We start from the raw sequence: 14,965 nt of genomic DNA on the forward strand, positions 1-14,965 counted from the left end.
GCGATAGGTGGAAGTCAGGGAGTAGTGACGGATCCAGAATATCATCTTTGTCCACCCATGATCTCTCCTCGGGACCATACCCCTCCCAATCATCAAGATACTGGAGCCGGCAGCCCCGCTGTCAGGAGTCTAGGATTTCTTGGACTCTGTAGATGGTATCGTTGGGGTCGATCTTGGGAGGGAGGAGGAGCTATCTCATGCTCTGCAGAAGGAGGGAGAAGTGGATTAGTGAAAGGTTTCAGCAAAGGCACATGGAAGGTGGGTGAGATGAGGTAGGTGTCGGGGAGTTGGAGCTCATATGTGACCTCATTAATTTGCCTCGTGATAGGGAAAGGACCGACATAACGAGGACTCAGCTTCCTGCTGGGCAGCCGGAGACGAATATCCCAAGTGGAGAGCCAAACTCGGTCACCTGGTTGGTAAACAGGTGTGGGTGCGTGACGGGCATCAGCAAAGTATTTGTGTCTCCGTACTGCCCGCTGGGAGATGGACATGTGCTGAGTCCCATACGCTTTCGTTCTCATGGAACCAGAAGTCAACCGCGGGGACTTCCAAGGGCTCTTCAATCCAGGGGAAGAGTGGCGGTTGAAATCGGAGCACACACTGGAATGGAGTTAACCCAGTTGTTTCCTGTCGCAACGAGTTCTGAGCGTACTCGGCCCAGGGAAGATACTTGCTCCAGCTGTCCTGGTGTTCGTGACAGTAGGCTCGGAGTTACCGCCCAATCACCTGGATCTTGCGGTTGGTCTAGAAGTTGGTTTGGGGATGACAACCTGAGGAAAGGCTGACAGACACTCCCAGCAGACGGAAGAAATCACACCAGACCCTGGATATGAACTGTGGCCCTCTATCTGAAACGATATCTTTAGTGAGACCAAAGTGTCAAAAGACATGCTGGAAGAGAGCTTCAGCTGCCTCCAAAGCAGTGGATAATCCACGTAAGGGGATTCATTTACAGGTTTTGGAGAATCTATCCACCACGATAAATATGGTAGTGAATCAGGTGGAAGATCAGTGGCCAAATCGATTCCAGTGTGGGACCAGGGTCGGCGTGGAACTGGTAAGGGAACCAGTTTTCCTGCAGGTAAACGGCGTGGAGTGGATGTGATGGCGCAGACCGAAAAACCCTTGACGTAGTGGGGCGACATACTGAGCCATGCTGGGCCACTAGTATCTGTTCCGGAGAAGCGAGAGGGTTCATTGGCTGCCTGGGTGAACCGATCCCGGAGAGGTGTGGATGGAGTCCAGAAGGGTGAGACGTAGATTGGTAGGTACATACAATCTACCTTCCGGACCTCCCAGCGGAGCGGGTTCTGGGAGAGTGGCAGAACAAATTGTCATTCACATCCCATGTGATTGGACATGCAAACACTGTGGGTGAGAGAATGGGTTCCTGGTAATCTGGTGATGGATCTGGTTGGTGAAGTCATTATAAAGCGTCTGCTTTGAGATTCTTATGCCCAGGGCGGTAGGTTACTGTGAATAGGAAACGGGTGAAGAATAAGGCCCATCGGGCTTGTCAGGGATTGAGATGTTTAGCTTCACGGAGGTATTGGAGGTTCTTGTGATCAGTTGTGACTTCAACGGGATGTTGAGCCCCTTCCAACCAGTGCCACCACTCTTCCAGCGTGAGTTTGATGGCCAGTAACTCGCAGTTCCCAAAGTCGTAATTTTGCGCCGCCGGGGACATCTTCTTGGAGAAGTACGCGCATGGATGGAGTACGGGGGTTCACCCTTCCATTGGGATAATACTGCACCTACTCCTAGAGTGGAAGCATCCACTTCCACCACGAACTGATGGTTCGGATCTGGATGGGTTAGGGCTGGAGCGGTGTAGAAAGAGGATTTGAGCTGCAGGAATGCCTGTGTGGCTTCAGGCGTCCAGGAGAGGGTCTTTGGCTTCTGATGGAGGAGAGAGGTAAGTGGAGCCGACCGTTGACTACAATGGGCGCCGATAGAAGCGCCGATAGAAGTTTGCAAATCCAAGGAATCTCTGCAGCTCTTTGACTGTGGTGTGTTGTGGCTAATTCCTCACTGCTTCCACCTCGTTTTGGTCCAGTTGCACTCCCTCTTGTGTGATAATGTAGCCCAGGAATTGAATGGTGGTTAGATGTAACTCACTTGTCCTGCTTTAGGTAGAGGTGGTGCTCGCGGAGACGTTGTAGTACCTGGGAAACATGCTGTTGGTGTTCCTTAAGATTGGATGAGAAGAGAAATGTCGTCATTGTAGATGATTATGAATTGGTTGAGCATATCACAGAATATTTCATTCATGAAGTTTTGGAAGATGGATGGAGAGTTTGAAAGGTCATATGGCATAACCAGGTACTCGTAGTGCCGGGATGGTGTTATAAATGCAGTTTTCCATTCGTCTCCTCTTTGAATGCAGATTAGATTGTAGGCACTGCGTAGATCAAGTTTCGTGAAGATCCGGGCACCATGGAGCTCCTCCAACGAGGCTGGCACCAGAGGGAGTGGATAGGAAAATGTTATGATTTGGGAGTAGAGTGCTCGGTAGTCGATACGAGGGCGTAGGCCTCCATCTTTCATCGCCACAAAGAAGAAACTGGATGCTGCAGGAGAAGTGGAAGGACGGATGAACCTCTGATGTGATGCCTCCTTGATGTACTCCTCAATAGCAACGCGCTCCGGGATCGATAGGGGATAGACATGTCCCTTAGGTAATTTGGCCCCAGGCAGCAGGTCGATCGCACAGTCCCATGGCCGATGAGGTGGAAGATGGGTTGCCGCGACCTTGCTGAACACGTCCTGGAATGCCCTGTAGGCGGCTGGAATGTGGACTGAGCTTTGTGAAGCTGGGCTCTCAATAGTGGTAGAGCAGAGTGGTATGGAGAGCTTAGCTCGGCCTGGAAGAGGGAGATCTGCTAAACATGTCCTCAAACAGGATTCACTCCACCGAAGTAATTACCCCAGAGTTCCAATGGATGTCAGGATGATGTTTAGCCAGCCAGGGACACCCCAGGATGATATCTACTGTAGCCTCCTCCAGCACCAGGAACGAAATCCATTCAGCATGGAAGTTTCCGATGCGAAGAATGACTTCTGGGTTGCGATGGCACACCCCTTGATGGCTGACCCCTTGCTCAGCGGTTTTCCTTGAATATTGGAGATTTGGTAGAATTAAGGTGTCGAGGGAGCTTAATTTGAGTGAGACTGATGAAGGAGATGAAATATCCTGAATCTCCCGAATCCACCAAGACCTTGACTGGAAAGAGGGGTTCATGTACATTAGAAGGTCATCAATGCGAGACATACTTAAGACATCAGGATGAATATGGACCGTACTCACCGCTGAGCATGTGGGACGGATAGGGCAGAAGGTGCTCCTGGGACCCACAGTACATACAGAGCCCTTGGGTGACTTGGCAAGCCCATTCATTGGTTGATAGATGATAACAGTTAGTTTGCATCAGCTCGGGTGCTGGAGGAGCATTGCTCGGTGAGGCGGCAGCGGATGAGGAATCCTCAGTGTGAAAAGCAATTAGATGTTGGGAGATGTGCAGCGCTTTTTGCAGAAAGCTCTCTAGAACCACGGTGTCTTCATAGATGGACATTTGCTGTCTGATTGAAGGGTTTAGACCACGTCGGAAAGCTGATAGAAGGGCTGGTTTGTTCCATCCACTGCTTGCCGCGAGGGTACGGAATCAAACTGTATAGTCACGGATGGACATATTCACTTGCCGTAGTCGGAAGAGCTCATCGTGCATGGAGACCACCGAGGTAGTTTTGCCAAACACCTCACGGAAATGATCCACGAAGGCATCATAGGAGCGCACTAGTGGACTGCGCGAATTCCAGAGAGCTTCGGCCCATTGCAGCGGCTTTCCAGACAGTAGTGACATGATGAATGCGATCTTTGCTCGATCATTCACAAACTGATGGGGTTGTAATTCGAAGTATAGTGAACACTGGAGTAGAAAACCGCTGCAGGTGGCAGCCTCACCGGAGTAGGTCGTGGGTTTGGCCATGGGACATGCAGAGGCTGATGGCATGACAGAAGGAGGCTGAGGGAATTTGCGGAGGGCTTGAGTGGTCTCTGTGCCTCCATAGCAAGCTTCAATCCATTAATTTTCACTTCTGTTTTGATGGACTGGTCTTCTGTCATGGCTGGAAAGAGAGGCATACACAGGAAGAATGATTCAGAGCTTCTTTATTTATACAAACGGTAAGTTTTAAAGCTGAAACATAACTTTAGCTCTTGAAACTGAAGTGTAACAGTCCTTATCTTAATCCTCTTTAGGAAGATCCAGCAAGACGGCGGCAGACAAAGAGCCACGGAGAGCCAGAGCGATGTGGCGAGGCATGAGGTAAGGTATGCAACCTTAAGATCAGTCAATGAGATACTGAGGTGAGTAAACAGATATAGTGCTCCGGTAAGTGACATCAGGTGTTTGTAATTAGTAATCTGGTGATTGTGAACGGGTGTAGGTGGCTGGTGTGGCTGGTGAATCTGTGACAATTACAGTATGCTTGCCTGTATTGCGAACTGTTTTGCCAGGTAACAAAAACAATTTATTATGCAAAAAATTTATTAAATGAATGAATCAACCTCTTAGATTATTCTGACAATAGTCACGTTAACAATATGGATATTGAAATGAATTTAGTGTAATAAAAGTAGCTTATTAACTATTTCTGTGTAAAGTTACAGTTAATTTTGAAGACAACATAACACTTAAACAGTTTTGTTAACAGCTTACATCCAGTTTACAGTTTACACAGTTTACAGCCTACATTCTTCATAGATGGACGCTGCTGTGTTTTAGGTTAAAAATGCATAAATACTTGGTATATATAAAACAATCTGTAATAACAGCAAAGCAATAGTGTTCACATAATAAAAACAGTTACTCACACTTATGTGGTGCGACATCGGATCCAATATAGTCAGCACAGCATCCAATTTTAGTTTCAATCTTTCTGAAAATCCTGCGTTGAATTGTGCTATGTTTGTAAATTAATTTGTGGTAAAATGAAGTGAACAAAGGACCAATATCTTACTGACATGGTTTGGATCTTCATTAAAAATAAAGTTCATCAAAATGAAGTTTATTATTTGGTGTCTGCATAGACCTGCGTTTGCCGTTCTTGTCATTTACCTGCTGCATGCGTGAATCGGTGGGCGGGGCTAAACAGGCAGCAATGTAGAAGCAGGTGTTGATCTTCTACTGCGGAGGCAGTGTTTAGCCACACTATTACATCATAAAGTGGCACATACCCTAACCTTTCATTTTGGCTGATTGGCTTCAATGTAAGCTGTTTTAGACTAACAAGAAAGTTTTGAGTTCTGAAACTTACAGAATGTTTTTATAGCACAATTACCTCTTATTTATGAACATTTCTCAGTTCATAACCCTGTTAAATTCCTAAAACGATCATGAAGATGACAACTTTCTGTAATCAACATTAAGCAACAAATTCTGTCAAGTTAGTTTGAAGGGGTAGTTCACCCGAAAGTGAACATTTGTCATTGTTTTCTCACCCTTGTGTCATTCCAAACCCATAAGACTTCCATTCACCTTTAAAACTTCTGTCTCTCTGTCTCTGAAAGTCCATTTCACCAAAGCAATCGTCACTTAAAAAAAAAAAAAAAAAAACTTGTATTAAACCGATCATTTCAATTTTATGATGTCATTATGAACTATTTGAAGCTTGAAAGTTTTAGTGGAAAGGACTTTCAGTAGAGAGAGAAAATTTCTCTCAGGTTTCAATAAAAATAACTTAATTTGTGTTTTGAAGTTGAACAAAAGTCTTATTGGTTTGCAATGACATGACAGTGCACTAATTGTATGATACTGTATATACAGCAATGATATAAGTGGGTGTCACATTTCGATATTTACAGTATATGGTTAAATTTAGGTTTTAATGTATATGGCCATAGCTACAGTACACTGAAACTATATTGGAGTGAATAATGACAAAAGGAAGTGATGTTTTGTTCAATGCAGTCTTCCAAATATGGTAATAGATAAAGGAAAGCTTCCTTTAACTGCAGACCTGGAGATATCCCAATGTCAATATTTTCCTGGATATCTCACAAACAAAATATGCAAACTGTTACTTCCACCACCCAGGACTCCTGCCCAAACAGATAGTTCTCCTTCCCTCACTTGAAATTCATAATCTCTTTTTTCCTGCTCTTTTCACATCATTAAAAAGATAAATCTATAATTATAACGTTCCAAACAGGCAAAGAAAGACACAAAAGACACTGTCAAACATTTCTTGGCTATGGATTTTGTCCAGCAATAAAGCTTTCCTTGAATGTTGAATGATATTTTTATACCCAATGCACTGTCCTGCAATTCAGTCGTAATTAATATAACTAAAGATATAATTCCCATCTTCTGTGTATCTTTCCTGGAGATGACTGGAGCGTTCTGTTTACACTGACGACAACTAAAAGCAACATCCTGTTTCTTGTTGTTAACAATGCCAAGAGAGCGTGTTTAAGAGCATTGGAGGTTAAAAAGGGCTCTCAGCCAAGTTGTCTTATAAGTGTAGACCTTTCTTCTTGAAGCCTTATCTGGGGACTTGAGTCCCAGCTTCAAAATGATACAGCAGAATTCTGTCTTTGGTTTTAGGCCAAAGCAAAGGAACAAAATGTGAACAGCAGCAATTGCTCCAGGGCATCCCAGCATGACAGAGGAGAGAAAGCCATTTTTATAACATAATTAATGTATAGATGCATGCTTTGAACTGCATGCTTTAAGCTTAAACCATTATGATTCATTCATCAACCTCAATTTCTAAAAGTCATCCAATTCCCACAACAGACACAAAGAGAAACGGTCTCTTAAACAGTACTTGTGCTTTTGAATAATTGTATTCATTTCCATTCACCACAGCAAGTTGTGACAACAAACCAGCCCACGTTTGGTCTTTTTTCAGTGCGTCGACTCTCGCAATGCTGTAATTAGTTCGAAATGGAGCCAGGAAGTCCATTTACAGCATATGGGAAATAATTGGTGGTGGTTATTTTCCCTTGGGATCCTGTCTTTGATTATTCAGGGGGAAGATGAGCTCACTAAATGAAGTGCCAAGGAGCACAAGACTCAAATCACCTGGCTGCTTCAGTATGGCACCTCTTATTCTTCTCCCTGACAGAAAAATCTATGGCTGATCACCACAAAACTATGTAATTTACGTCTCTTTTCAGCCCAGGGAGCCCGATGCAGAGTCGCTATAATTGGCTTACTTTTCAAGTGTCATACATACATTGAGGGTGTGGAGAGAACATTGACTGGAGGGTTTATCTGACTTAGAGATACATTGTTAGCAAACCCTGAATCGTTGCTGCAGGATTCCATTTCTGCATTAGAAATAGATGGCACTAAATATATTTAATTTACTGTATAATATATAATACTAGTACTACATATAGCAACACTGACATTTTTTAAACACAATTTTAGATTTTTGTTTTTAGAATTTTAAGCTTATATAAATGTGTACACATTATATTTAAAGTCACATTTAGATGGTTATTAGCTCAAAACAACTCATAAAATGTAATATGTAAATGTACAGACATGTAAAACTATATTTAAAAGGTTACAAAGAAACACGCCCACCAAGAATGTATTTGATCAAAAACAAGAAAAAAAAATCTAATATTAATTTAAAATTGAATAATTGAATTTAAAAAAATTAATAATTGAAAATAATTGTTTTAAAATACTGCAAAATGTAATGTATTCCTGTGATGCAAAGTTGAAATTTCAGCATCATTACTCCAGTCTTTAGAATAACATGGTCCTTCAGAAATAATTATAATATGCTGATTTGGTGCTAGTATTAGTTCTTATTTTTTATTATTCTTAATGAAAGCCGTTAATATTTTTGTGAAATCATTGATTTTTTTTCAGGAATTTATTTATTTATTTATGTGAGTCACTTTTGAACAATTGAACAATTTGCTGATTAAAAAGAATAATCAATTTCTTTAAATAACATTTTTATTTTTGTTTTCTTTAATTTCTTGTCATTTTGCTACAATCCATATGCAAGTTAATGAGGCTACGCTCACTACATCTTCAGATGATTGTGTCAACAAGCGTTTTTTTCCCCCCATGGTCAAGGGCAGAACATTTTTTTTCATTTATGCCTTTGTACATACTAATGATGCCACGATGATAGTTGTTGCTTTCCCAAGTGTTTTCATGATTTCAAGAGAAAAACAAATGTATGATTGTAATTTATTCTACAGAACACAGCGGAGTGGCAAAAAGCTGAAATATAGCTGTTTAGACAAAGTTAGAACAATTTTCAGAAGGGATTTTTGGATAGCTGCAAACCCCTCTGTAAGAGTCCTAGTTTCTATATTTTACTTTTTTTAATCATTTAAATCACTGAGTTTTCTGTTATTATTTAATGGTGGGGGGAGGAGTAACAATTATAGCCATGGAAAAAATCTGAGAGTCGAAAGCAACAATATATTATTATTATTATTATTTTATTATTATAATTATCATTAGTTTGTAATATACAGTAATATTTTGGCAAGTAAAAATAAATCACATGAAGTTTCTGTATTTCAAAGAAATATAAAAGTGTGTTGATTAATGCAATAAATCTATTTTATGTTATTGATTTTACAGTTGGCTATTTTGAAGCCATTTAGAAATGATGGTTATTACGAATGCAAAACATCAAGGACGAATACGCTGGACTTACGCATCTAGGTAATAAGAACAGGACAAAATGTCCCTGGTATAATGATGAAATTAAACATACATATAGACTCTAATGTTATGGCATAAAATTGCTGGCACAGAATCCCGGCCAATGTAAAGCAGCAGGAACATATTAAACATCAACAAGATGTTATACTGACTCCCATGATGCCCAGCTAAGAGTGTTTAAGTTCACATTTAGATCAGCATGAAAAAGTATGAGGAATGCCAAATTTCAAATTACACTACTAAAGTAAAGGATCTACGAATATGATTAATCTTAACATAATTAATGCATCTACCAAATGAAAACGATGTAGAAATGAATTAAATCGCCTGCATTGAGTAATGAGATCCTATCATGTACATGAGATCCTATCATTGTGAGGAGAAAACCGTTTGAAATATTATTCAAAATACCATCTTTTGAGTTGAGCAAAATAAGTAACAAAATCTGAGATGTGCATGTTTTATTTCTTTAACCATTCATGTGATGTTACATTGAATCCCTCTCCCATGATTCTATGTAACGCGCCTTTTTAAATGCCATTGTGTTTTTTTATTTATAATGTCAGAAATTCAACTCGACTGACGAAAATGGTAATACATCAAGTAACGGAAAGACAGAAAATCAAAAGAGGCACTCAGAAACTCTCAAAATATATTTCGAGTCAGAAAAAAATTTAAATTTTTTTTTAAAACTTTTGATTTCATAATTAATACATCAGAGATTAAAGAGCAGGGATAGAAAATCTCTACCATTTTTACTTTAGATTGCTAGAATCCTTCCCATCCTTAAGGTCTTCAAATGGCTTTATGATGCCTCCAAATGCCTCAAAATCATTTTTATTTGGCTGCATGACCTTAATTCTTTCATGTTTACTGCAAGATGTTTTTTTTTTATTGCCCCAACTGTTTCCCGCCACAGACTTAAGCATCAAGAACTAATTACCGTAAATTGTGCTCATTAATGTACCAGTGCATTAGTGTGACAATAATCTGCCCCACTCGTCCCCGCTCTGACTGCTGTGTGCACAGTGGCCACAGCTAATGTGAAATTCAACAGAGCCTTAAAATAGTACTATTCTCTGAAGTAATATGAGATCTTGCTCTCCTGGAAGTGTGAGACCATTTAATGAGAATTTTCTCTTTCCTTGTAAATATTGCTGCACATCTTACAATGGCATTACTTTGGGCATGATTACACACACAGGACATTATATATGTAGTCAAATATATAGAGAAAGTGCACTCCTTGAAGATTCTTAGAAGCTGGCATGAATATACCAGTAAATCCAAATAAAGCACAAATGCATAAATATTATAGTTTATGTTAATATTATTATTAATATTATTAAGTACCTAATGCATAACATATGTATATGTGTGTGTGAGTATATATAATTTGTATAATATGTATATACATTATTTGTAGTAATATAAAATGTGTATAAATGTCTTTCACTATATATAGAGATAATGTTATTATAATTTAAAATAACTAAAATATTGTAATATTAAAAATAGTATAATAACTTTAAATAAAACAAAAAAATTATGTTTAAATAATAATAAACACCATTACTAATAACTGAACTCCAATAATAATTGCACAAAATCAGCATATTAGAATGATTTCTGAAGGATCACGTGACACTGAAGACTGAAGAAATTCAGCTTTACATCACAGAAATAAAGTACACTTCAAAATATACACTCCAATAATTTCACAGTATTACTACTTTTACTGTATTTTTTAGTTTAACTCTTTTTTTATTGATGCTATTCAATCAGAGAGATACAAAAAATGAAAAGCAAATATAATAGTTTCAATCTGAGGTCGATAATAAATTAATCAAAAATGTCCTTACTCTCTGTGTCAAACACAAAATACAATTGATGCTAGCACCAAGAACAATATAAAAAATAAAATAATAATAAAATAAAATAATATATAATGGGAATACGAATAAATACGTAGTTAGAACAATTCTGAGGACAAAGGAAACAAAAGAAAGAGAAAAATAAATAAATTAAATAAATACATTAAATATAAAAGATGGAGAAATAACTTGCACCTACATACATACACACTTCCAACAATATATGTATATTTAGTTTCCTCTTGACTCTCCATTTATTAGTAAATCAGGGGCAGGGGAAGGAAACTGTAAAGGCCAGGTATAGAGAAAGGGTTTTTCTTATTTTCTTACCTCTTCCTTTAAGAAGGGTTGCCAGGTAATGTGAAATTGTTCTGTATTACCAAGTATTGTACATGAGTTCTTTGGTTTGGTAATGGTGGAGCCAGACAAGCATATGCCTAGGCCCTAAGATATGCATTTGACAGTGGTTTTTGACCGACGCGATGAGCGCGATCGATTTCCAGAGGCCTCTCAAAGGTACTATCCCGGAAAATTTCAGTAAAGAACAAAATCATGAAAGCAACCGGACTTTGTCCCTCCAGTTCCTCTGGTATTCCAATGATCCTTAGATTTTGCCTCTGCGAACGGTTCTCCAAATCATCCAACTTGAGTTTTAGGCTGCTGTCATCTGCTTTCAGAGTGTTGCACGTCTCAACCGCTGTCAAACAGCCATCCGAGTGCCGCTTCAATGTCCACAATCTTCTGAGCTTGCGATGAAAGGATTGTTTCCAATGTGGACATGGCAGATCGAAGCTCAGATACAAATTCAGTTCGCAGTGTTGAAACTTCCGAAAGAATTGTAGATGATATTAATTCCTTCAAAGAAGCGGTTGTTAACTCATCCTCCACTTGGGCTGGAGCTGTAGCGTTAGCACTATAGCTGCCTGCTCGTTCCCCTTTTCAGCCAACATTTCTGCCATGTTTCGTCCCGATTTTCCAGGTTTTGGCGTTTTTCCTTGTAGATATATTACGTAACAAAAATAACTAAAACTGCTGAAAAAATAGATGAATGTTCACGGAGCGACTTCCACCTACGTCAAGTCACCACGAGTCTCCCTTTTACTAAGCCCCTTGGTGAGCTTAATATACTTCTTTCAAATGCATGAAAAATTCAAATAATAATTCCAAATGTTTGATTGGTAGAGTATATGTTATGTTTATGCATGTGTGCTTCATTTGGATTTGTGTACATTCATGCCAGTGCCCATGATTGCAGTGGTCCTCTCCAAGGAGCGCGCTCTGCGTTTGAGGGGAATGTATTTATAACTTTGAAAATCACTTTACCCTTCATGAGCACTGAATTACATGCAGACAATCCTCCATCTAGTCACAGTCAATTTACGATGCATCTCTGAGGAAATCAAATCGCATCCGGATGTTGACACTTATGTTCTGCATTAATTGTAGGTATTAATAAAGACATAGGCGAATGCGCGTGCATGCGTAGTGCGGTAATTAAAGAGCAGGTCTCATTTTTCTGTCGCTCACTCTGCGGAGTTCAATGAATAACCTCGTCTGCTGCAGAAAACATGATGGATGAAATATTGCATGAGGATTGCTCAGCTCATTCTAATATGAATAAACGAGGACCTCGGTGTGCCCTCTGCCATGTTCCACTATCGCTCCCCGTGGCTGCACACTTGTCCACCAACTGCTGCCAGTCAGATTAATCGTTGGCAACACGGTCGCCTACACACAACTGGCAAAGTGGGTGGGCGACAGGTGTCATTTATAATGTATGGCTTCACCTGAGGGGGCGGCATGATTTCCAATTACACCTCACACCCTCTAGGGCCTCACTGTGTAATTATGCAGGAGAGGAAACTGGTACAGAAACTTAGGCAGATAAAACTTAGGTCAACTTAAACTGTATTTGAAACAAAGTTGCTGTCAATTATTGTAATATGCGCTGAAAATGTAAAAGTCAGTATGAGCATGCTAATCTAAAGCATCAATTAATTCTAAATAAAAAGTTGCTAAAACAGTGTTTTTCATAGTAAGAGCAGCTATTAGTAACACTGTTAACAAAGCATGTGCTAAATTAACACATGTAGATTTTGAAGACAAAACAGTTTCAGTACAAATTAAAGAGACAGTTCACCCAAACTTCAAAATCCGGTTGTTAGTCACAACAAGTTACTTTTTCTTCTTCAACTACTACTTTTTTAGTAGAATGGAGAAGAATAATTTTTTTTTAAGTTTTTTTTTCCTTCAAAAGAGAAAAGAGGAATATAAGTCTCGGGTGTCCCAAGAACATGTCAGTGAACGTTCAGCTCAAAATGGCTCACAGATCATTCATTATATCATTTTGAAAATGCCTATTTTGAGTGGAAGCAGAAACAGGCTGTTTTTGTGCATGCATCTTTAAATGCAAATGAGCATCTGCTCCCCGCCCCCTTTTCCAGAATATGGCTGTGCCTTTACAGCTCATTCCTCAAATACTCTGCTATAAAACATATATGTTTGATTTTGATTATCATATCTATCATGCTGAAATCATGCGTTTTAAGCCATATCAGTTTAAATGTCTGATGTACGGTTTTCTGAGTGCACATATCTGAAAGCACGCGCACAGAAAGTGGCTGTCACACGGCATGTGAGTACTAAACAAAGTTCTCTTTAATGTCTTATTGCGCTTAAACTATCAAATGCACACAAAGTTAAGTTAAACAGTTAAACAGCGCATAAGTTAAACAGACATAAGTTACAAAAACACAGTTGGTTATGTCTGTGAAGGGAAACAGCTGGGAAAGAAATCACATGTTTATATTAGATCTGTGTATTAAGTGACAGCAGCGTAATATACAGCACCTATACTGCTGTCTGTTAATTAATATGACCCAAACAATAAAATAATAACAGAAAACCACTCACTGCTCTTGAACGAATAACTTCTATAGCTTCAATAAGTTTTTCACTTGAATGCTACTTTTCAATGCTCTAGCGTGAAGATAAACATGGCGGATTGTGTGCGTCTCACTCAGGGTGGGGACCAGAGGCCTCATGTCCATTCAAACTGAGGGGATACGTGCCCCCTCAGATTTTTGAGCCAAGTGGATTTTGAATGCAGCTTCCAAAAGACAAAAAAAGACACATGATATATATATATATATATATATAAGCCAACCAGTGTGATTAGACCATTCAGTGTGCTCAAATCTGAGTTTGCGCTTTGGCTGGTGCTGAGACAGAGACAGACGCGTCACATTTTACAGATTCTGCAAACGGCTTGTTCTGAGACACTGCTTATGATTTATGGAGATTTTTTTTTTTAATTAATTAATTAATTAAATAAATTAAAAAAGAAGCGGGTGGATTTTTATAATTATTGGGTGGTTGTGTACACACATTGCCAACACACATTTATGTTCAAACAACTTGTAAAAGTGAATTTTGCATAATATGTGTCCTTTAATACTTTTTTCAGCAATGATGCAATAAATTGATTACAAGTGAAAATAAGAGCATTTATAATGATACAAAAGATTTATGTTTCAAATAAATGCTGTTCCTTTGAGCTCTTGTTCATCGAAGAATCCTGAGGGGGAGAAATGTAGTTTTCACAAAAAATATCAAGCAGCAAAAAACTATTATTAATAACTGCACAAAATCAGCATTTCAGAATGCTTTCTGAAGGATCAAAGGACACTAAAGACTGGAGTAATGGCTGCGAAAAAAATCAGCTTTGCCATCACATTTTAAAATTACAATGTTAAGTTATAATAAAATTTATTATTTCACAATATGCATTATGCAATAGTTATGTAATCAGAGTCAGATGGACCCTGTATTTCTATCCACCAAATGAGTCCATAAACTGATATTTGTGAACAATATACAATAGTTAAACAAATAAATGTGTCTACTCCAAAAAATGCACTTCAACAGATAATTGTGTTGGTGCAATTTTTCAGCATGGGTTCATTGGTCCACGCCAGCTCCAAAACTCACAAACACTTCATGTTCCATGGAAGAGGATCTCACCTAAATCCTTTTCACCATCATTGGACCAGGAAGAGAAAGAGACAGATGTATTACAGATTAAAGGATTAGCATCAGACCTGCCTCTAACTCCTAATTTGAAAGCCTTAAGCCTCCATCAGAGCCCAGAAGGGCTCATCCAAGGTGCTGATCTGGCTCAACAGAAACAGACGCGTCACATTTTTCAGATTCTGCAAACGGCTTGTTTTGAGACACTGCTTATGATTTATGGAGATTTTTTTTTTTTAATTAATTAATTAATTAAATAAATTAAAAAAGAAGCGGGTGGATTTTTATAATTATAGGGTGGTTGTGTACACACATTGCCAACACACATTTATGTTCAAACAACTTGTAAAAGTG

Source organism: Sinocyclocheilus grahami, unplaced genomic scaffold (genome assembly GCF_001515645.1).
Source record: "Sinocyclocheilus grahami isolate Dianchi unplaced genomic scaffold, SAMN03320097.WGS_v1.1 scaffold273.1, whole genome shotgun sequence".
Lineage (NCBI taxonomy): Eukaryota > Metazoa > Chordata > Actinopteri > Cypriniformes > Cyprinidae > Sinocyclocheilus > Sinocyclocheilus grahami.